Source organism: Gorilla gorilla, chromosome 14 (genome assembly GCF_029281585.2).
Source record: "Gorilla gorilla gorilla isolate KB3781 chromosome 14, NHGRI_mGorGor1-v2.1_pri, whole genome shotgun sequence".
NCBI classification, from domain to species: Eukaryota; Metazoa; Chordata; class Mammalia; order Primates; family Hominidae; genus Gorilla; species Gorilla gorilla.
Window position 1 is genome coordinate 85,883,250 of NC_073238.2, and position 23,438 is coordinate 85,906,687.

General features: G+C 36.7%; 1 long non-coding RNA gene across 1 annotated transcript in view; it reads left to right on the forward strand.

Annotated features, from left to right (window-relative positions):
• Positions 1-17,668, forward strand: part of LOC101126956 (uncharacterized) — a 49,941-nt gene extending 32,273 nt beyond the window's left edge. Inside the window, exons 3-5 of the long non-coding RNA XR_010130680.1 lie at positions 10,150-10,198; positions 11,855-11,925; positions 16,425-17,668. This is a non-coding gene — a long non-coding RNA (uncharacterized lncRNA). The remainder of the gene's footprint in view (positions 1-10,149; positions 10,199-11,854; positions 11,926-16,424) is intronic.
• The last annotated feature ends 5,770 nt before the right edge of the window (positions 17,669-23,438 follow it).

Here is a 23,438-nt window from a genome sequence, read left to right on the forward strand (position 1 = left end):
AACACCAAAAGCAATGGCAACAAAAGCCAAAATTGATTGACAAATGGGATCTAATTAAACTAAAGAGCTTCTGCACAGCAAAAGAAACTACCGTCAGAGTGAACAGGCAACCTACAAAATGGGAGAAAATTTTCGCAACCTACTCATCTGACGAAGGGCTAATATCCAGAATCTACAATGAACTCAAACAAATTTACAAGAAAAAAACAAACAACCCCATCAAAAAGTGGGCAAAGGACATGAACAGACACTTCTCAAAAGAAGATATTTATGCAGCCAAAAAACACATGAAAAAATGCTCACTATCACTGGCCATCAGAGAAATGCAAATCAAAACCACAATGAGATACCATCTCACACCAGTTAGAATGGCAATCATTAAAAAGTCAGGAAACAACAGGTGCTGGAGAGGAGGTGGAGAAATAGGAACACTTTACACTGTTGGTGGGACAGTAAACTAGTTCAACCATTGTGGAAGACAGTGTGGCGATTCCTCAGGGATCTAGAACTAGAAATACCATTTGACCCAGCCATTCCATTACTGGGTATATACCCAAAGGACTATAAATCATTCTGCAATAAAGACACATGCACACGTATGTTTACTGTGGCACTTTTCACAATAGGAAAGACTTGGAACCAACCCAAATGTCCATCAATGATAGACTGGATTAAGAAAATGTGGCACATATACACCATGGAATACTATACAGCCATAAAAATGATGAGTTCATGTCCTTTGTAGGGACATGGATGAAATTGGAAATCATCATTCTCAGTAAACTATCGCAAGGACAAAAAACCAAACACCGCGTGTTCTCACTCATAGGTGGGAATTGAACAATGAGAACACAGGGACACAGGAAGGGGAACATCACACTCTGGGGACTGTGGTGGGGTGGGGGGAGTGGGGAGGGATAGCATTAGGAGATATACCTAATGCTAGATGACGAGTTAATGGGTGCAGCACACCAGCATGGCACATGTATACATATGTAACTAACCTGCACATTGTGCACATGTACCCTAAAACTTTAAGTATAATAATAATAAAATTAAAAAAAGAAGTCATTACTTTTCCATCTAGTTTCTTCTCTCATTCCTGCAGATATTTTAAAATAAACTTGGACTCTACTTGAAACCTGAATGAGCCAAATACCCTGCAAAGGATGGGCACATTCTGCATTCTAATGTTTATGCCCATTTGTTTCTTTCTCCTTATTTGTTTGTTTGCTGTCTCCTTGGTATACCACTGTCTACTGAATAGAAAAAAATAATTGAACTTAGTCCTCATGTTGTAAAAAGTCAGAACTTGAGGGAACTAGAAGGCAATAAAAGAAAGAATTTAGTTTCTGTGCATGATAGGGAATCTGAGAGTAGTATCAAAAGATCATCCATTCATTCAGGCAATTTAATTCAAGCAATATTTCTGGAATTTCTATTAAGTGCTAGGCACTAACGTAGACATGGGCAACACTTAGAACAGGCTAAACAGGAGCTCTGCTTTTATGAAGATTCCATTCCAAAAAGACAAACAAATGATGCAAAGGAAATGAATAGGTAGGCAAAATATTTAGAATGGAAATACTTACTATGAGTAAAAGTGAAATAGATTGAGTCAAAACAAAGTAGGGTAATGTAAAAAACTCCAACATACTAAAAATTGTTCACTCCAGCCTACAAAGGACCTTGGCTCTCATAACTGTCCCTCCTATCCTTCTTGATAACTGCTCAATGAATGGCTGCTGAGCCACAGAATAATCCCTATGTCTTAGAGAATCATCTTTAGACAATTATTTCCCTAACTAGTGGGACTTCAGCTGACCACTCATAGTAAAACTCTGTAAGAATCCTTCCCTAATCCATCAAGCTGAAACATTCATTTGAAGTTGTTCTCATGCTACAGTATTCCAAAGGATTATGATTAACAGTATCACACAAAATTCAATAAATTAATATAGTTCTAAAACTATTTCAATAATTCAGTTGAAGTTAGAAAATGTGAAACAGAAGAAAAATCAGATGAGAAAACTGTAATAAAGTGATGGCTCTAAATCCAACTCTATAAGGATCTACATTTAATAGTATCAAATATATACCCTAATTAAAGGCACAGATTACCAGATTACCAAAAAGGTGAAATAGGCAAGAGCAAAGCAAATGGTTATAAGGGCCACTTTAAATAAAAAGTTGAAAATAGGTGGAAAAAATAAATATATACTTTGCAAATAGTAAATTTAGGAAGGATATAGTGACTACTTAAATATTAGCAAAAATCATATTTCAAGATAAAAATTATTGCTAGAGATAAAAAGGAACATTATATGAAGTTTAAGGCTTAATTCATAAGGGAGAGCTAATAATTATAAATGTGTAAGCAGAGCCTAAAAATACATGAGGCAAAAACTCGTAGAATAAACAATTTCATCATTATAACAGGATATCTTAACAATTCTTTCTGGGAAACCAGTGGAAGAACTAGATAAAAAAATCAGTAAATACATAAATCATCTAAACCATACTCTTAAGCACCATATGGAGCACTGCTCAATAAGTGCAGAATAATTATTTTCAAGTAAATATGCATACATGGTTCATTCACCAAGTAAGCCATATAATGAATCTTAAAGCAAGTAATAATAAACTTAAAATTATTGGTATCATACAGAGTATCTCTGACTGCAATGGAACTAAATTAGAAAACAATACACATAAGGTATTTAAGAAGCTCCCACCCAAAAAAGTATGAAAATTTAACAACACACTTGTAAATCATTCATGAGTTAAGAAAAATAAGTAACAAGGAAAGCAGAAAATAAAGAAAACTAAATTATAATAAAATAAAAATGTAAAGATTTGATAGCTGCATCTAAATTTGTGCCCAGAGGAAAATCTTAGCTTGAAATGATAATATTGAAAAGGAAGAAAGGGCTGAACTTAGTAATCCAAGACATAATACCTTACATAGGTTTCTTAAAGTCCCAGAATCAAAATAAAGCCAAAGTAGACAGAACTAAAATATTTAATAGAAAAACTTAGTAGAATATAAACAGATAAAAATCTAGAAAATGAACAAGGCCAAGAATTGGAATTTAGAAAAAATCAATAAATCCCTATCTAGAATTGTCAAGGGAAAATAGAACAGAAAGTAGTTATATCAGTATTTAAAGATAGGTTACTATTACAGATCCTGAAAACTTGAAAACAGTAATAACAGAATAATGTGAATAAATATAGACCAAAAAAATTCACAACTTTGATGAAATGTATAGTTTTTCTGAGAAATAAAATGTCCTAACTGACAAAGATGAAACATATTGTCTGAATATTTCAATATCAATTGAAGAAATTGAGTTCATTATCTTTCTGTATTAAAAGAAAAATTTTCTAGGACTTTATGGTTTCACAGGCAAATTCTATAAATATTCATAGTAAAAAAATTCAATCTTACAACTCTTTCACAAGAAAGAATGGGTGTTTACTATTTTTATATAAAGTTGACATGAACCTAAAAACAAAACCCAAAAAGACATTGCAAAAAATAGCATACAGACTAACTTCGTACATAAACATAGTTATATTTCTTAACAAAATATTATCAAATTGAATATAAAATATATATAAAAATGATAATGCATCATGATTAAATAGAATTTGTTCCAGGAATGTAACATGGGTGTAATAGTCACAAATCAAATAATATAACCTAACCATATTCACAGAATCAAATGAAAAAACAGATGTTCATTTTCAAAGATGCAATAAAGAAGTTGACAAAGTTCAGTAACCATTTTGATACAGACTTTCAGACAACAAGATTTTTTCTTTCTGATTAACAGCATTTATGGAAAACCTGCAGTTATGCTACTTCGTGGTAAAATATCCTATGCTTTCCTCCTAAAGTTGAAAACAATGCAAGAATGGCTATTTTTATTCAGTATTCCACTAGTAGTCTTAGCTATAGCAAAATAGGTATGTAAAAGAAATAACTGACATAAGTAGCAGAAAAGAAGAAGTAAAATTGTTTCTTATCGACATGATAGCTTACCTATATAATCTTAAAGAACCTACAAGACAGCTATTAGAAGAAACGAATTTGGCAAGTTTTCAAAATACAAGTTTACTATAAAAATAATTTGTATTTTATATGCTAGCAGAAAAAAATGAAAAATGAATTTTAAAATTCTGTCAAGTCTTGCCAAAAACATAAAATATTTCCAAATAAATTTTTACAAAGAAATGTGAGACATCTATTAGAAAACCTACAGAACCTTACTGAAATCATTTTTAAAAGACCTAAATAATAAAGAGAAAGAGAGACTATGTTACTGGATTGTTTAGGTGTTAATTCTTCCTAATTTGATCTACATTCAACAGATTCCTAATAAAAAGCCCAGAAGGCTTTTCTTGCATAATTCACAAATAGTATCTAATTTTGTAATTGTCAAATTACAATTTTGTATTGCCAGCTCACAAGAGTGGAATAAAGTAAATCATTCCTGCTCTCTTAACTCAATTTTGCAAATGACCTAAAATAGATGAAATATTTGGAAAATTAAGAAAGTTACAGGACTTACAAGTATTTTATTTCAAGACAATAAAAAGCTAGAGTAATCAAAACAATGTGATTTCAGTAAGATACATACATGTTTTAACATAGGTCCCTATGCAATTCAAAGGCAAAAAATCTTTACAACAAATGCTATTAGAACTACTGGATATTCATAGGAAATAAAATAAATATGAACCCTAGACCACAGTGAAACAGGATAGTTCCCTTGACCCCTTTGTGGGACTTGCAAATGAGTTGGCTTGTTTACTTAGCACACTGCTCTCAACCCCTTGCAGGAGGGAGAACATGCAGGTGAATGGGTGCAGAGGCTGGGAAAACATATCTGGGCAATTTGAAGGAGCAGTACTCTGTGAGGGCCCACAGCAGTGTCTAGGGATTGCTCACAATCCCCGGAGTCCCGGAGGGCATGTGTTAGAAAGTGCTCTTTTAGCTTTGCCATCTATGAACAGCTTAAATATTAAACAGCTCAGTGGAGGGTCAGTGTGACAGCCTCTTGCACCCACACCTTGGTCCTTGTCCAGCATCCAGGAAGAATCAGGTCACTCGAATGAACTGAAGGGTGGCGAATGTGGAAAATTTTATTGAGTGGTGGAAATGGGTCTCAGTTGGATGGGGAACTGGAAAGGGGATAGAGTGGGAAGGTGGTCTTCCTCCGGAGTTTGGGCATCTCTGGCCAAACTCTTCTCTTAGGTCCCACTGTCAAGCGATCCCTCTAAAAGTCAAGCCGCTTCTCTCCAATGTCCGGCTGCTTCTTCTCTTTCCTTCTCTGACACTCTGTTGCTCCACCGGTGGGGCCTGGGGATTTTATGAGTACAAGATTGGGGATGGGTTGGGCCAGGTTGGTTTTGGAAAAGGCAACATTTGGGCAGGAAAACATGATTGCATGTTCTCACTTTGGGCCATGGGTCCAGGCTTAATGGTGTGACCCTCACCAGGACTGCCCTCTTTTACCCAATATTTCCCTGCCTCCTGTCCATGTCAATAGTACACATAGTTTAAGAAATTTATTATATATAAAAGCTAACAGTTTAAGAATACTGAAAAATCAAGAGAATATCTTTGCAACCTGAGATAAGCAAATACTTTAAAATAAATATTTGTCTTAAATGTTTATTTAAGCAAATATTTTTCCTAAAAATTAAAGTGCAGGAAGCACCACACATAAAAATTAATAACTAGAAACTATTCAAAATTAAATACTTTTTCTCTTCAAAAAATGTGATTAAAGAAATGAATGCCAGGTGCTGTGTCTCATGTCTGTAACCCTAGTATTTTGGAAAGTCAAGGCAGGTGGATTACCTGAGGTCAGGAGTTCAATACCACCCTGGCCAACATAGTGAAATCCCATCTCTACTAAAAATACAAAAATTAGCCAGGCATGATGGTGCATGCCAATAGTCCCAGCTACTAGGGAGGCTGAGGCAGAAGAATTGCTTGAACCTGGGAGGTGGAGGTTGCAGTCAGCTGAGATTGCACCACTGTACTCCAGGCTGGGTGACAGAGTGAGACTTCATCTTAAAAAAAAAAAAAAAAGAAAGAAAAAAGAAATGAAAAGGTCAGCATAAAATGGTGGGAAACATTTACAATACAATACAAATCTATCTGACAAAAGATTTGTATCTAAAATATATAAAATCATCAAAACATTCCATTCAATTTGAAGAAATCAGCCAAGGGCAAAGGCTAATATATTTTCAGAGATATATTAGGACACACTTACTAAAATAGCTAAAACAAACATTTTGATAATTTTAAGTGCCAGTGAGAATACGAGGAAACTGAAACTTACAATCAGTTTGAAACACTGGAAGCTTATTCAAATTATAATATTCAGTTACCTGGCCATTCTACTTCTAGGTATTCACCCAGGAGGAATGATGAAAATATATGCCCATGCATAGATTTGTTCGTGAATGTTCATACCAGCTTAATTTTCAAAACTGAAAAACCAATGTCTACACACAAGTATGTCCATACAGTAGAATACTACTCTGCAAAAACAAACAAAAAAACCAAAAAAACCCCCAGAATGTTGTATGTCAGTGCATACAACAATATTTGTAAATCTCAAAATTCGTGTGTCTAGTGAAAGAAGAAAGACATAAGAGAATATGTATCATACTATAAGAGTGAATTAATATAAAATTCTATGACGTTGGGGTGCGGTGGCTCATGCCTGTAATCCCAGCACTTTGGGAGGGCAAGGCAGATGGATCACTTGAGGTCAGCAGTTCGAGACCAGACTGGCCAACATGATGAAATGCAATCTCTACTAAAAATATGAAAATTAGGGTCATTCCAAGATGGCCAAATAGGACAGCTCCAGTGTGCAGCTCCCAGCGTGATCACTGCAGAAGACAGGTGATTTCTGCATTTCCAACTGAGGTACCTGGTTCATCTCACTGGGACTGGTTGGACAGTGGGTGCAGCCCATGGAGAGTGAGCTGAAGCAGGGTGGGGCATCGCCTCACCCAGGAAGCACAAGGGGTTGGGGGATTTCCCTTTCCTAGCCAAGGGAAGCTGTGACAGACTACCTGGAAAAATGGGACACTCCTGCCCAATTACTGTGCTTTTCCCAAGGTCTTAGCAACTGGCAGACAAGGAGGTTCTCTCCCGTGCCTAGCTCGGCAGGTCCCATGCCCAAGGAGCCTAGCTCACTGCTAACACATCTGTCTGAGATAGAACTGCAAGGCAGCAGCCTGGCTGGGGGAGGGGTGTCCACCATTGCTGAGGCTTGAGTAGGTAAACAAAGCGGGTGGTAAGCTCGAACTGGGCAGAGCCCACCTCAGCTCAACAAGGCCCACTGCCTCTAGACTCCACGTCTGTGGGCAGGGCATAGCTGAACAAAAGGCAGCAGATAACTTCTGCAGACTTAAACATCCCTGTCTGACAACTCTGAAGAGAGCAGTGGTTCTCCCAGCATGGCGTTTGATCTCTGAGAATGGACAGACTGCCTCCTCAAGTGGGTCCCTGACCCCCATGTAGCCTAACTGGGAGACACCACCCAGTAGGGGCCTACAGACACCTCATATAGGAGGCTGCCCCTCTGGGACGAAGCTTCCATAGGAAGGATCAGGAAGCAATATTTGCTGTTCTGAAATATTTGCTGTTCTGCAGCCTCTGCTGGTGATTCTCAGGCAAACAGGGTCTGGAGTGGACCTCCAGCAAACTCCAACAGACCTGCAGCTGAGGGACCTGACTGTTAGAAGGAAAACTAACAAACAGAAAGGAATAGCATCAACATCAACAAAAAGGTCATCTACACCAAAACCCCACCTGTAGGTCACCAACATCAAAGACCAAAGGTAGATAAAACCACAAAGATGGGCACAAACCAGAGCAGAAAAGCTGAGAATTCTAAAAATCAGAGCACCTCTTCTCCTCCAAATGATTGCAGCTCCTTGCCAGCAATGGAACAAAACTGGACGGATAATGACTTTGATGAGCTGACAGAAGTAGCCTTCAGAAGGTCGGTAATAGTAAATCATTAACAGACAAACAGAGAGCCAAATTGTGAGTGAACTCCCATTCACAATTGTTACAAAGAGAATAAAATACCTAGGAATCCAACTTACAAGGGATATGAAGCACCTCTTCAAGGAGAACTACAAACCACTGCTCAACAAAATAAAAGAGGACACAAACAAATGGAAGAATATTCCATGCTCATGGATAGGAAGAATCAATATCATGAAAATGTCCATGCTCCCCAAAGTAATTTATAGATTCAATGCCATACCCATCAAGCTACCAATGACTTTCTTCACAGAATTGGAAAAAAACTACTTTAAAGTTCATATGGATCCAAAAAAGAGCCTGCATTGCCAAGATAATCCTAAGAACAAAGCTGGAGGCATTACACTACCTGACTTCAAACTATACTACAAGTCTACAGTAACCAAAACAGCATGGTACTGGTACCAAAACAGAGATATAGACCAACAGAACAGAACAAAGGCCTCAGAAATAACACCACACATCTATAACCATCTGATCTTTGACAAACCTGACAAAAACAAGAAATGGGGAAAGGATTCCCTATTTAATAAATGGTGCTGGGAAAACTGGCTAGCCATATGTAGAAAGCTGAAACTGGATACCTTCCTTACACCTTATACAAAAATTAATTCAAGATGAATTAAAGACTTAAATGTTAGGCCTAAAACCGTAAAAACCCTAGAAGAAAACCTATGCAATACCATTCACAACATAAGCATGGACAAGGTCTTCATGACTAAAACACCAAAAGCAATGGCAACAAAAACCAAAATTGACAAATGGGATCTAATTAAACTAAAGAGCTTCTGCACAGCAAAACAAACTACCATCAGAGTGAACAGGCAACCTACAGAATGGGAGAACGTTTTTGCAATCTACCCATCTGACAAAGGGCTAATATCCAGAATTTACAAAGAACTCAGACAAATTTACAAGAAAAAAAAACAAACAACCCCATCAAAAAATGTGCAAAGGCTATGAACAGACATTTCTCAAAAGAAGACATCTATGCAGCCAACAGACACATGAAAAAATGCTCATCATCACTGGTCATCAGAGAAATGCAAATCAAAATCGCAATGAGATACCATCTCACACCAGTTAGAATGGCAATCATTAAAACGTCAGGAAACAACAGATGCTGGAGAGGATGTGGAGAAATAGGAATGCTTTTACACTGTTGGTGGGAATGTAAATTGGTTCAACCATTGTGGAAGACAGTGTGGCCATTCCTTAAGGATCTAGAACTAGAATTACCATTTGACCTAGCAATCCCATTACTGGGTATATACCCAAAGGATTATAAATCATGCTACTATAAAGACACATGCACGTATATGTTTATTGAGACACTATTCACAATAACAAAGACTTGGAACCAACCCAAATGTCCATCAATGATAGACTGGATTAAGAAAATGTGGCACATATACACCATGGAATACTATGCAGCCATAAAAAAAGGATGAGTTCATGTCCTTTGCAGGGACATGAATGAAGCTGGAAATCATCATTCTCAGCAAACTATCACAGGGACAGAAAACCAAACACTGCATGTTCTCACTCATAGGTGGGAATTGAACAATGAAATCACCTGGACACAGGGCGGGGAACATCACATACTGGGGCCTGTTGGGGGGTCGGGGGATGGGAGAGGGGATAGCATTAGGAGACATATCTAATGTAAATGATAAGTTGTTGAGTGCAGCAAACCAACATGGCATATGTGTACCTATGTATCAAACCTGCACATTGTGCACATGTACCCTAGAACTTAAAGTATAATAATAAATAAATAAATAAAAGGAATATATTATATTATATTATATATATAAGCTGGGTATGATGATGCCTCCCTGTAATCCCAGCTACTCAGGAGGCTGAGGCAGCAGAATCATTTGAACCTAGGAGGCGAATGTTGCAGTGAGCCGAGATGGTGCCACTACACTCCAGCCTGGGAGAGAGAGAGAAACTCTGGTTCCAAAAAATAAATAAATAAATAATAAATAAATAAATTTCTACAAAAAGCAAAGTAATCTATAGTGATGAAGAGCTGACTAGTAGTTTTTTCTTGCCAGGAGACCAGAGATGCATGAACTGCAGACAAGCACAAGGAGACATTTGAGGGTAAGAGAAATGTTTTGTGTTTTGATTGTGGCTGTGGTTTCATAGTTGTATGAATCTATATTCATAAAATTGCTAACTTTAAATGGAGTAGTTTTTTGTATGCAAATTTTACTAAAATAAAATTAACAAAAAATATGAGTTAGACAAATAGTGAGGTGATATGTCACTTGCACTAGGGAAGTGGATGTATGAAAGTAATGGCAAAAATCACAATTACTTTTGCACCTAGATAATATAATATGTTTAGAAATGTACAGCTATAAGAGAGAGTCAGCTTTGATAACTGTTCTATTGTATGGAGAACCTGTGCCAGCTCACACTAGTAGAAGTGAAGTAAGTCCTTTTCAACCTTCTCATCTTTTTATTTTTCTACTCCTTACCTGATGAGTCAGAAGCTCACCTATTCACTTGGTGCAAATGGAGAAGGCCTGGCAGGTACTACAAAGAAGAAGTTGGTAGTACCAGTTTTTCCCTATGCCTGCTTTTTGAAAGAATTGGGAAAAAGGTTTAACATTAAATGGGATTTGAATGTATTTTCTTACTACATTGAGTTGAAAATACTGATTTTTGATCTACAATTATTTTTACATCTAAAATTGAAGAAAGACTTTTGCAATATCCTGTAATGTCCAGAAAGGTCACAGGGACTGTCTAGTTCATTTTGAGCCAAGGAGGAATTTGTAGGGATTTGGATGGGCTGTAAAGAAAATGCATGTATTTGCTATTGATTCTCTTGAAATAGTTCTGTTTGTTTACTATTACGGTGACTAAACAGTTGTAAAAAACCAACAGAATGATAATAGGCTACTAGCTTTCAAAGATCTTTTGCAGATTATATAAATAAAACCCTCTCCCCAGTTAGCTAAAAAACAAAGCAGGAAATATATAATGAAGCAAAATCATGATAACTTTCACACTGTACCCACTAAGCAATGACTTACTGATGCAATTTCAGTATGTGTACAGCTGTCAAACAAAATTTTTAGCAAAGAGAATGAACTATAAAGTAGAGGATGAAGAAATTACAGATGAGAAAAGATGTGAAAAATCAAAGAGAGTATTTAGAGAGCAAGAGGCTTAGACTGTATTTGATTAATATAGGTGAATTTACCCTCTTTACCCCCTCAACCTCCAATTTGCATATTTCTCTATTTCTATGCTATCCCAGGTCTAACAGCAAAATGCAGCACTGATAGACATGAGAAAGTAAAATATTCTAGTTCCATTCTAGCCTGGGTCTCGAACTAATTGAGGGATCTTGAAGAAATTGTTGAAGTTCAGTTTCTTTGGACCGTCTTTTGGACCAGGAAAACAATTCCACATTGATAGCCATATACACTAAGAACTATAGTCTAAATTTTAAGGAATCTGCGCAATTGAATAGAGATCATATGGCGAAGCCCTCTAGATGGGACCCCAGAAAACTGGTAGGAATAGGAAGTAGATACGTATCATCCAAATCCTACCATCAAGAATTAAAATCTGAGAACTTTTTGAATTAAGCTGCAAAGTAAGCTTGCTAATTAAGGGTCTCCAAGGCTATGTATTGTTTTGTTTTGTCAGACAGTTTTAGCAATTTGAATTGGAATGTCTATAGCTGGGGCACGTGCTGTCTAGTTAACCAGTTTCTACAACTTCCTTTTATCTTATTCCAAGCTGTTTCAGGTATTTACGTATATGTCTACTGTCCGGACGTCTGAAGCTTGAGACACTCGTCAACATAAACTGTATGTACAAAGACTGGCACTCTCTTGCTTGCCACTATACTTTAAGCATAATTCTAAGAATACAAGAAGCAGTCAACTCCCTGTTGGGAAGTTGACATTTTAAAAAATGGACTAGCTGCAGTTTAAAAAACACCCTGAAGCTACAGCTTCCATTGGAATTTGAGAGCTTCTCCAAATTTTACACCTGATAGCTTCTTCCAATTTTGTCTGCCTTATTTAGTTTAAGGAATTATTTCTGGCCTAGCACAGTGGCTCACGCCTGTAATCCCAGCATTTTGGGAGCCAAAGGAGGGGTGATCACTTGAGGTCAGGAGTTTGAGACCAGCTTGGCCAACGTAGCAAAACCTTATCTCTACTAAAAATACAAAAATTAGCTGGGCGTGGTGGTGTGCACCTGTAGTCCCAGCTACCGAGGAGGCTGAGGCAGAAGGATTGCTTAAACCCAAAGGTTTCAGTGGGCTGAGATCATGCTGTGGCACTCCAGCCTGGGCAACAGAGCAAGCTTCTGTCTCAAAAAAAAAAAAAAAAAAAAAAAAAAAAAAAGGATTATTTCTGTAAATACTGTCAGCTTAATAATGGGCTTATGACCTTGGGAACAGTAAAGCTAAGTAGATACCACATCTTTTTTCCCCCCATCGCTGCAGTGGTTATGAGACTGTTTTAGGTTTGTAATAAAGAATGAGACTCTTTTTTTTTTTTTTTTTTTGAGATGGAGTCTCGCTGTATCACCCAGGCTGGAGTGCAGTGGTGGGATCTCGGCTCACTGCAAGCTCTGCCTCCTGGGCTCACGCCATTCTCCTGCCTCAGCCTCCCGAGTAGCTGGGACTACCGGCTCCCGTCACCACGCCCGGCTAATTTTTTGTATTTTTAGTAGAGACGGGGTTTCACCGTGTTAGCCAGGATGGTCTTGATCTCCTGACCTTGTGATCCGCCCGCCTTGGCCTCCCAATGTGCTGGGATTACAGGCGTGAGTCACCGCACCCGGCCCCGAGACTCTATTTTTATATTTGACTGCTCACAGCTTTCAGGCACCAATGCTTCTTAGTCCGCTTCTTTCCCACATTGGACAAGCTGTGAAAGTCCAGTGCTCACACTCCTTTGGCACCAGCAAGAAACTCGGACCATGCAAGCCATAGCCCATGTAAGGAAACCATCACCTCAGTCCCAACCCCAATCATAATAAAACCCCAAACCAGTTACCTTGTTTTTGTTCCCTCAAGCATTTTTTTTTTTTTTTTTTTTTTTTTTTGCCTGCTTGAAGTCCACCTTTCTTTCACCAGAAACCTCCTCTTGGCTTGTGTGGATATATGTGTGGCATCATCATTGGTTTTACATCTAAACCAATGTTTGGGTGGAGAGTCCGTCACCCTTATTCAGGGTGACTATAACAATTGGCACAGTGAGCAACATGTCTTGGGAGACCCACTATCAGTGGAGTCCTATTGTCTTGCTTTGGTCTGTTCACTGACTCTGTTGCTGCTCTCCCGTATGCACCTTATGCTGCTGCCTATTGACTAGCTTGAGGATTGAAGCTCATTATAAAATATGTATTTAAGGAAACGGTGATTATTCCCATTGTTTCTCTGTTTGACATTCCAAGTGGGCCTGTTTTTAAAACTGGAGAGAACAAATAGCGACTCACCCTGGATTATCCCAACTTTAATGCCATAGAACAGTCAATTAAGATCCCATGTCCAATATTATTAAAATCACTGACTTTATCCAATAAGCAACTGAAAAGTATTTTACTAGTATAGATTTGGCTAGTATGTTCTGTTCAAGACCAATTTGAACAGCCTCTCAGTCACAGCCTGACTTCACCTTTGAAGAAACATGATATACCTTTTCCCAGCTACCCTTTTGGATTCCTCAAAAGCTCTGCCATTGCACAAAATGGCAGGGAAGATTTGGCAGGCAAGATTATGCAGACAAGATCTTAGCCACATCTAACTTTTTTCAAGGGTACAATTCTGAGATCACACTGATGATGAGATGAGAGAGTTCCCTGACCCCGTCGTGGGACTTGTGACAGGGGTGTGACTTGTTTGCTCAGCTGCTGTATGCTTAAACGTCTTAAGGATGGGGAGCATGTAGATGGGCAGATGCAGAAGCTGGGGCAAGTACTTTTGGGCTCCAGCCCCATGGTAACATGTAGAGGTGTGTTACAATTAATGCTCTTAGCAGCTGCCGTCCTCAGACAGCTAAGTGTTAAACCAGCTAGTGGAGAGTCAGGATGACAGCCTTTTACACACTGCCGTCTTGGTACCTGAGTCATTGTCTGGTGTCCAGGTAGAATCAGGTCACACAGACTTGAAGGTTGGCAAATTTGGTGATTTTATTAAGTGATGGAGGTGGCTTTTGGTGGGATGGATAGGGAACTGAAAAGGGGATGGAGTGGGAAGATGGTCTTCCTCAGGAGTTTGGCTGTCCCACTTCCAATCTCCTCTCCAACCATCTCCAGTCAAACTCCTCTCAACGTCCAGGTGCTCCTTCTCTTGTCTCCTTCTCTGCCTCACCACTCTTTTGCTCGTGGAGACTGAGGTTTGGGGTTTATACGGGTACAGGATAGGGGAGTGATATGCCAGAGGGGTCTTGGAAAAGGCAAAATTTGGGCATGATAACAGGAATACCTGCTCCCATTTAGGGCCATGGGTTTCCAGGCCTGAAAGTGGGGCCTTTGCCAGGGAAATACCCTGTTCTACCCAGTATTTCCCTGCCTCATGTCAATATCAATAACATTCTCATCCAAGGAAATTCATTTTAAACTTACACAGTAGCTCAAAAAAATGGGATGGGATATTACCTTCCACATAGTACAAGACCCTTTTACCTTAATTAAATTTGTGAAATTTACTTGGTAAGCTAAGAGCTTGCACTATTGATCCTTTCATCATCCACCATATTATTACTAGAGTGGCAAACCTTTTCAGACTCTCTTGGTGGCTATTTGATATCACCACTCCTAAGAGCAAAACCAAATTTTGAGCTGGGGATGAGAGGATGACCGCAACAAGGACACTACTTCTGGAGGCCCTATCAAGATTTGCAAAATAACCTTAAAGCTTTCTTTCAGTTGTAATAGTCAATACTTCTAAATATCATGATTTCCAATAGAAGTGCCCTGTACATCTATGGCATCTTCCCTCCTATTTTCTTTTTCTCTCTCCTTCCTCCTTTGGTGTTTTCATATCGTTGATTATTTCATTCACCCTGAGGAGATTAGAAACCAACATGTGCAACAATCTCCTTACCAGTATTTGCTTCGTTGTAATCTTTATATAAGTTGAAATGTTCTATAAATGCCATGCATATACTTTGACCTTAGATGAAGTTTGCAATTTTATTATCACATTTGATTGCTTGCATTAATTCCAGATCTGAAATTATTTTTAAAACTAAAATTAAAGAGAGGAATCTATGTTATCTGAGTAATCAAAAATGTCATTATATCTATCTCTACCATAAGGATTGAATTTTAAAATCTCATTCTTCTTTTCAAAAGGGGAAAAATGCACAGTAATTTAACAGATGAGTCTACTGTGTTGTGTATGGTAGCTGTGATTTTAAGAATAGGATAAGTTGTCAACATTATCAAACTAGTAATGCAAGAAGAGGAGAGTTATTAGCTTTTTAATCTTTTGACTAAAATAAAATCAACATATTCTTTCTGTCTTTGTAGGCATAAACAAGTTAATTACATAGCCACCAATTCTGAGTGGGTCACTTATTACTTAGTTTATATGAAACATTTTAGAAAAATAACTTCAGACTTACAGCATAACACAAAAACACTATATATATCTAAACCTGGATTCAGCACAAAATTCTAAAGCTAAGCAATCAAGATTTTTAAAGTAATTTTAATGAAAAATTTTCTAAATTATGTTTGTGCCATCTCAAAGACATAAATTATCAAAATTTTCAGTATTCCAAATCAACAGGTGATTCAGTGTCACTATTTGTCATTTCCTGGTGTCTCTAAATCTGGGTCTTGCTGTAATGATTACTATAGTCATAAAACCTATTGCACTGGGTTTTGGGCTTTTCATCAGTGAAACAGGTTAGCTCAAATTGGAATTTCTGGCTATACCCTGAAGAGAAAAGATCTTCTGTTAAGTTATAGAACTGACAAAGCAATTCTTTTAAAACAGAACACTTTTTTGAGGTGTGATTAACATCAAAAGGCTATACATATCTAATGTATACAATTTGATGAGTTTAAAAATAAGTATGAAAGTGGAAAAAAGGCTTATTTAGAGGTGATCAAATAATTTTTTGAAATAGGCACTCTTGTTCTGGAAGCTAGCCTTGAAAGATGGCCCTGCAGTCCTACTACAATGAGCAGTGCCGCACAATACACACACCCTGGAATCTGGGTTGGCCTTGTTACTCGCTTTTGATAGAATGCAGAAGTGATATAGTATGACACATGACTTTCAATTTTAAGTCATAAGATGACTTGCAGCTTCTGACAAAATCTCTTGAAATGTTTATTCCAGGAAAAGTTAGCTACCATGCTGTGAGAGAGCTCAAGATAGCCATGTCAGTGGCCCATGTGAAGACAGAAAAGAAGGAGAGACAAACAGAGGGAAAGACAGAGTGAGAGAAAGAAAGAGAGAGTTAGCCTCTACATATTATAAGCACCTAAAACTGTTCGTCGTTACATGAGTAAAGTGTGAATAATTTAAGCTACAAGCCCAGTTGAATATCCAGATGACTCCAACTCCTATCACCTCTAATTGAACTGTATAAAGAGCTCCCAATTGGCCAACTGTGCTGTTCAAATCATATAACTGTGAAAGCTAATCTTAAATTGTTTTAGCATTGTGTTTTGTTTTGGGCAATGGGGGTGTTTATGCAGCAATTGATAACTAAGATAGGATTTCTTACCAGGGATATGAAGTATGTCCATTACAAAAACCTCAAATACATGGCACTGTCTTTGGGATGAAATGGTGATCTTCAAACCATAAAATACCAACAAGAGATTAGTTAAAGGCTAACGGACAGAGAGAAAATTGTTATTAGAGACTGAATAAAAACAGACATATGTTAAATGGTGACAAAAAAGTTTGGCAAAACTCTGGAAAATAGAAATAAACCTAATTTACTAGTGAAATTGGCTAAAGAGATTGCCACTCGGAGTGTTTAATGTGCCAATGCATTTATTTTAGCTGTATTTAATAAAGCATGTCCAGAGAGACATGAACTAAAGAAGGAGCTGTTCGGTTTCAAGCCAGATATAGAGAAAATATTTCTGAAACAGAACCTACTGGATTCAAAATGAACTGCCCTATAATTGCATATTTCTCACCCCTAGAAAAACTCTCAGATAAGAAATAACTTCAGCCAGCGAGACTCTTTGTTAATACATCAAAATATTTATGGCAGTGCATAGCCAATCTGTTCAGTGAGACTAAAAGATTTCTAAGAATTATAAGGGCATTGCCCAACGTGCTCTGATTCTCAACCCAAGGCAGAGAGAGCCCTGTCTCAAAACAGATTTCTGAGTGTGGCTTCTGTCCAAGCACGTGAATTAACATGTAACACAGAAGAGAAGAAAGAAATGTTAAGGAAATTATACCAGCTTGGTCTGTAAGTGACAAAGATAGCTCAAAATGAAAGGAGGGCATTTAGGTTCCAGAACTTCTACAACAATAAAATAGAATAAGAAAGCTACTCAGCATCAAATATGGTCACTTTTTTTACAGAAAAGAAAGAATGAATCAGAAGGTAGAGGCAAGAGGCACAGAGAACCAAAAATCCAGCAGTAGGAACTTGATAGGATTTGAGAACTGCTACTAGTAACAGCAATGTGTTCTGTGTTGCCCTCTTTTTGAATAAAAGTATGTGTTGAAGTGTTCCCATCCATGTCTTTTTTTTTTTTTTCAATGGAGTTTTTATTGGTCCCTAATTTTTTTTTTATTATACTTTAAGTTTTAGGGTACATGTGCACATTGTGCAGGTTAGTTACATATGTATACATGTGCCATGCTGGTGCGCTGCACCCACTAACTCGTCATCTAGCATTAGGTATATCTCCCAATGCTATCCCTCCCCCCTCCGCCCACCCCACCACAGTCCCCAGAGTGTGATATTCCCCTTCCTGTGTCCATGTGATCTCATTGTTCAATTCCCACCTATGAGTGAGAATATGCGGTGTTTGGTTTTTTGTTCTTGCGATAGTTTACTGAGAATGCCCATCCATGTCTTATAAAGTGCATGTATTTGTAGAACCCAGATAATCTCCTTTCACAATTATCAGGTCGTGAGGAGTCACATCACACCTAAGGAATTACACATGAGAAACCACGCCAGAAGACGCTAACCTACTCTTGGAACTATTTAGATGGTAAATTCCCAGGCTAGTTTCTGATGTCTTATTAGATGAGACTTTTGGCATCTTGGATAGTCTGAGTGCATTTTGAAAGTAGCAAGAATGTAAAATAACTTGTGGTTGGTGGTGGCTGCAAATTCTTTGCCACCCATCTTTTCCAGAGGCAGAATATGGGCTGGCTTTATGCTTTAACCAATAAAACATAGTGGAAGTGATGATGTTTCCTTTTCTGGCTGATGTCTGTAAGAAGATTTGACAACTTCTGCTCCTTCCTCTTGGAAAACAGCAGCCATGTCCAACTACCTTGATACCTCCATACTCAGAAGACCAGCCTAGCCACACAGAAAGTGAGAGACTATGTAGAAAGAACTGAGATATCAAACATATGAATGAAAGCTTCTTGGGCCTTCCAGCCAACCAGGGTAAGAGTAAGAACTGAGGTCCTAGAGGTATATATCCCCAATTGATCTATACTGGCTCCCCAGCTTAGTCTCCAGGCATGGAGGAACTGAAACAAGTCATCCCTATACACCCCCCTGAATTCTTGGACAAAATTAAAAGATTGTTCCTTCAGGTAGGTGATAGATTCTATTCCCCAGTTGTCTAGGAGGTAAGAGAAAGTTTTACCCGAAACAAGATCTGACTGTGGGCAGACCGATCTCATGGAAATGGGAAATAATGGCATACATTTTGATTGGAGCTTGGTGGAAAACACTATAAAATGTTTCAAGACCAGGTACTGGTAAGAAGGTGTCAAAAAGGGTATGTGGCCCTGGTTAAACAGGCCACAGGCATGGGGGATTCTGAGGAGGCATGTGCCTTAATGGAAATTAGAGATATCCCTAAATAGACCTTTTGCCAACATCAGAATTCATTCAAAAGCTTATCCTGCTATCAGATTCATATATTAAGTAAACAGTTTGCAAACTATCTTTTAGTTGAAGATAGTAACCAAAAACTACACATTAATCTATTTCTTGAAAAGAAGGGAAATTGCAGGCATATTCCTTTTAACAATTGTATTTTATTTCAGAATTTCTTGATGTTTATTTAAGGCAACAAATGGTCTCAGTTAAAAACAATCCTTCCTAACCACTTTTTAAAAATATGTTTAGCAAGGTCTGTTCAAGATTCATTACTATATCTGGCTCCTATATTTCACTTAATCATCACAAACAGATTAAATTTTTTTTTCCTATTATGATTGCTTCTAAATATTGGTCATTCTCAAGCAATGTTGGATGGAAAAGCATCACAATCTTTTCTAACATGTTTCATGTTTCTTAAATATGTGTGGAGTTCTTGGCACTGTACAAGTTGTTTTAATTAGGCATGTTTTCTCATGGGATGACATGACAAGTGCAAAATACTTGAAGTACATAAAGAGTATGATGTTTAAATATAAGAAAGGGTTACAAAAGACCAAAGGGATTTCTTAGTAATTGATTTTTTATTAATAAGAGAGGGAATTCTGAAAAAAAAATTATAAATGGTTTATAAAAGCATGAAGAAGGATGCTTTTCCAGTCATGGGAAGCCATTAAATTCTGGAGAATAACCACAGCTATTTGGAACCTGTCCATTTGTGCTGCTATAACAAAATTCTTGAGACTAGTAATTTATAAAGAACAAAAATTTATTTTCTCACAGTTCTTGAGTCTGGCAAATCCAAGATCAAGGTGTTGGCAGGTGTGGTTATACAGTGAATGCTGCTTTCTCCTTCCAAGATGGTGACTTCCTCTGAGGGGAGGAATGCTGTGTTCTCATATGGCAGTAGGGGGAAGGCTTAAGGGAACCCTGTGAAGCTTCTTTTATAAGGACCTTAATTGCATTCATAAGAGAGGGAAACTCATGGCCTAATCACCTCTTGAAGATCCTGCTTCTTAGTACTATTGCATTGGCAACACCTAAATTTTGGAAAGGACACATTCAAACTATAACAAACCCACAGTGGAATTTCAAATAAATGTTGGTGACTGTCAGGATGCTGGTTTGTAATATAATAGTATTTGATGTCAATTTGTTTTTTTTGCTGAAAACATATTTTCTTCCTGCCAAAATTTTCCCATTTCCTGAAATTCCTCAAAATAGATTGCACAAAAATTGTCAAAACTCTCTTTAACAAAAATTAATTAACACATAATTTAAAAATTAAACTAAGTATATTTTATTAAAATGAAATTTTATTAAAATGAAATTAAGTCAAGTTAAATATTATTTGGGGAGGAATACAAATCTTTTTGTATTTAAAATTCTATTACGTTTTTTCCCTGCATGATTATTCCTCCTTACATCTTAATGGGATGTAAGAGTATGTACCAAGGGGCAAATAAGATCTTTTATACTAGTTGCCAGAGAGATTTCATTTGTGATTTGGAAGATTCATTCATACTCCAAAGATATTATATTCAAAGAATTCACTTAAGAAGTCTTCAACATGAAATCTTAGAGAGAAAAATATAATTTGATAACAGCACAAATAATCTTTTAGTTATGTTAGACAGTTATGTAAATACGTATAATTCTTTTGTAATAAGTTACAGAAGAAACTTATTACAAAATGAACTCATATGGAAGATGTGTATAGGTATGACATATTTGCATCTGTATCTGTCCCGAGAAGCAATTTTGATTCACCTATTTCTTGAAAAAAGTAGAAAGTTAGATAATTTCTACTGTTTTAAAGAAATAATAACACAACTGCTGTATTTTTTGTTTTTTTATGATGTGCATTTAAATTAGATTCAGATAAAAAAGAATTATTATGCCATTCAGTTTTATAAAAAGCTACAACAGACAGATTTCTTCTTTAAACCTATCGACTTTACTAGCATTTAATAGGTTATTTTGTATCTTCTTAATTAATAATTGTATGAAATGCTTACAAATTATATTATTTAAAAATAGGATAAAATATCAACAAATTCAAGTATATGTGCCATCTTTATCCTTTGACTATTCTTAAGCTTTCATTTGCTTTCTTTAAATATATCTGATTGTATCACTTATGCCTGATGACTATTTTCAGATAATGAACAATGGTATTTTTAATTGTCTGGAGAAGAGAAAATTTCTTCCACTCTATAGTTTTGATCCCTCTAGTAAATAGTATATAAATAGAAGAGAAAAAACCCTATTGAGTAGGCTAGAGTAAGCTATAAAAATCCAATTATTTCTCAATTATATTCTCACAAAAATATATATGGATGGAAATGGCCTGAGAAGAAAAATTAAAGCCAACATTACTTTTACATGGACTTTCTTCTCTCAGAGAAATGTAGAATCTGAGATCTGTAAGGCCCATAGTGTCAGAAAGCTGGGCTACATTAATTGTGATTACCACTCCTTTTTCTTCTTCTATTTTAAAAACACTGGCTTATTCTGGCTATGCAGAGATAGCTCACCAAACAGGGAACTCCTCAGTATCTGGCCCTCAACTTACAAAGGAGAGTGTATTATTTTGAAGACCCAGGTTAATAATGGGAATTTCTTTGTGTTAAAATTAAATGGCTAGGGAAATTATACTTCATTATTTGTGTATCATATTTAGCAATTTATACATTTATTTTCTGAAGGGAGGATATTATCCAACGATATTTTAAATAGTTATATCATATTTTAATTTTTGCATGGGATCTTACAACTGGTCTTCAATTCTATTCTTTAGCGATATTCCTCACAAAGCATCTTTGTAAAGGATCGATTGGAGTCATTGCTTCCCATGACAAACCATTTAAATGTCACACATTTATCTTCAAGGGTTATTTTTTACACAAAGTAAATGTTTGTTTTCCTATGGCTTCTATCCATCTCTTCTTCCTGGAATAAAAGGGAGTAAGATTTAAGTCTTCTTCCATGTTATAAATATTTAGATATTTGAAGAAAATTGTAACATCCATCCTTCCAGGCTTAGCATACTGATTTACTTTTATCATTTCTCAAGTGATATTTTTTTGGCTCCCTACACCACTGCCATGCACAAATGTGAGGCCAAAAAATACTTGTTGAACAAAGTAGAAAATAAACCCCTATGTGTATGGGAAAAGATAGGGAATTAAAAGAAAATTAGAAAGATAGGAAAGTAAAAACATTTCCTAAAGTCTTTAGCCTTGAAGGGGACAGAGAATTAATGAATACTCAGATCTTCTTAACATATTATTCTAGCTTCCTTTAACCTGTAAATATAAGGCTGGGGATGTTAAATATTATTAATATAAGAAGATAGGGAATGTGTTCATTAGGAGGCTACTGAAACATAGCAGTGACATCTTTCTTTGCCCATGAAGCTATGTTTTTTAATAGTAATTTAGATTTTATATGCATTTTTTTCATGTACTATTTCATTCATAGCAGAAAGATTCTAGAGCATTGAATTTTGGTTCGAAGTCTTACTTTTAAGGTGTATACAGGTGTGTATGTCTCTAGACCAGCATGCATGTAATGTACTAACAAAAAACATATTCACATTTTTTCAACAACCATGTGAAAATCACATGTATTGAAATCCAGATGGTAGTTTAGAGAGTTATCTGTTACTGTATGTGATCTCGTTTTTAGGCACTTTTTAAAAAAGAAGGCATTGAAGCATGACATCCTCCTTTTCTGCCTCTGCTTTCTTTATGGGATATGTACTCAAAGAGGGCTTAACAGAGCAGTGGCTTCACAAGGGAATAGGGAGTTTAATGAATCATACATACTTTATTTGAAAAATATCAATAACCATTCAGTGGTCTATTCTTGCATAAACTGAATAAAAATCTCTATATAAATGGTGCATAGCTTTTTTTATGAATCATGCTCTATTTTTTAGTACAATGCTAAATCTTCTTAAAACGTGTAGTTTTACCTGCCAAGCCTAAGATGAATTTCCATCAGTGATTAAAGACTAGTTCCATTCCCTATAATCCTTGTCAATTATATGAATAGGCAGTAATGGAACACTTTATTTTCTCTGGTTATTAAAACACAAAATAGTAATGCAAATGCACTGTACAATGTCTCCTTACTAGATTGGCAGTGTAATTTATTTAATCAAATTCAGAAGTCAAAGACAGAGAAACAGGAGTCAGTCTCCTAAAGTCTATGTGGGACAAAAACGTATTGAGCTGTGATATACGTGCAAAAAGTCAGAATACAAATTTTAAGTCTTCCAGAGTTCTCTCTTACCATCACACTCA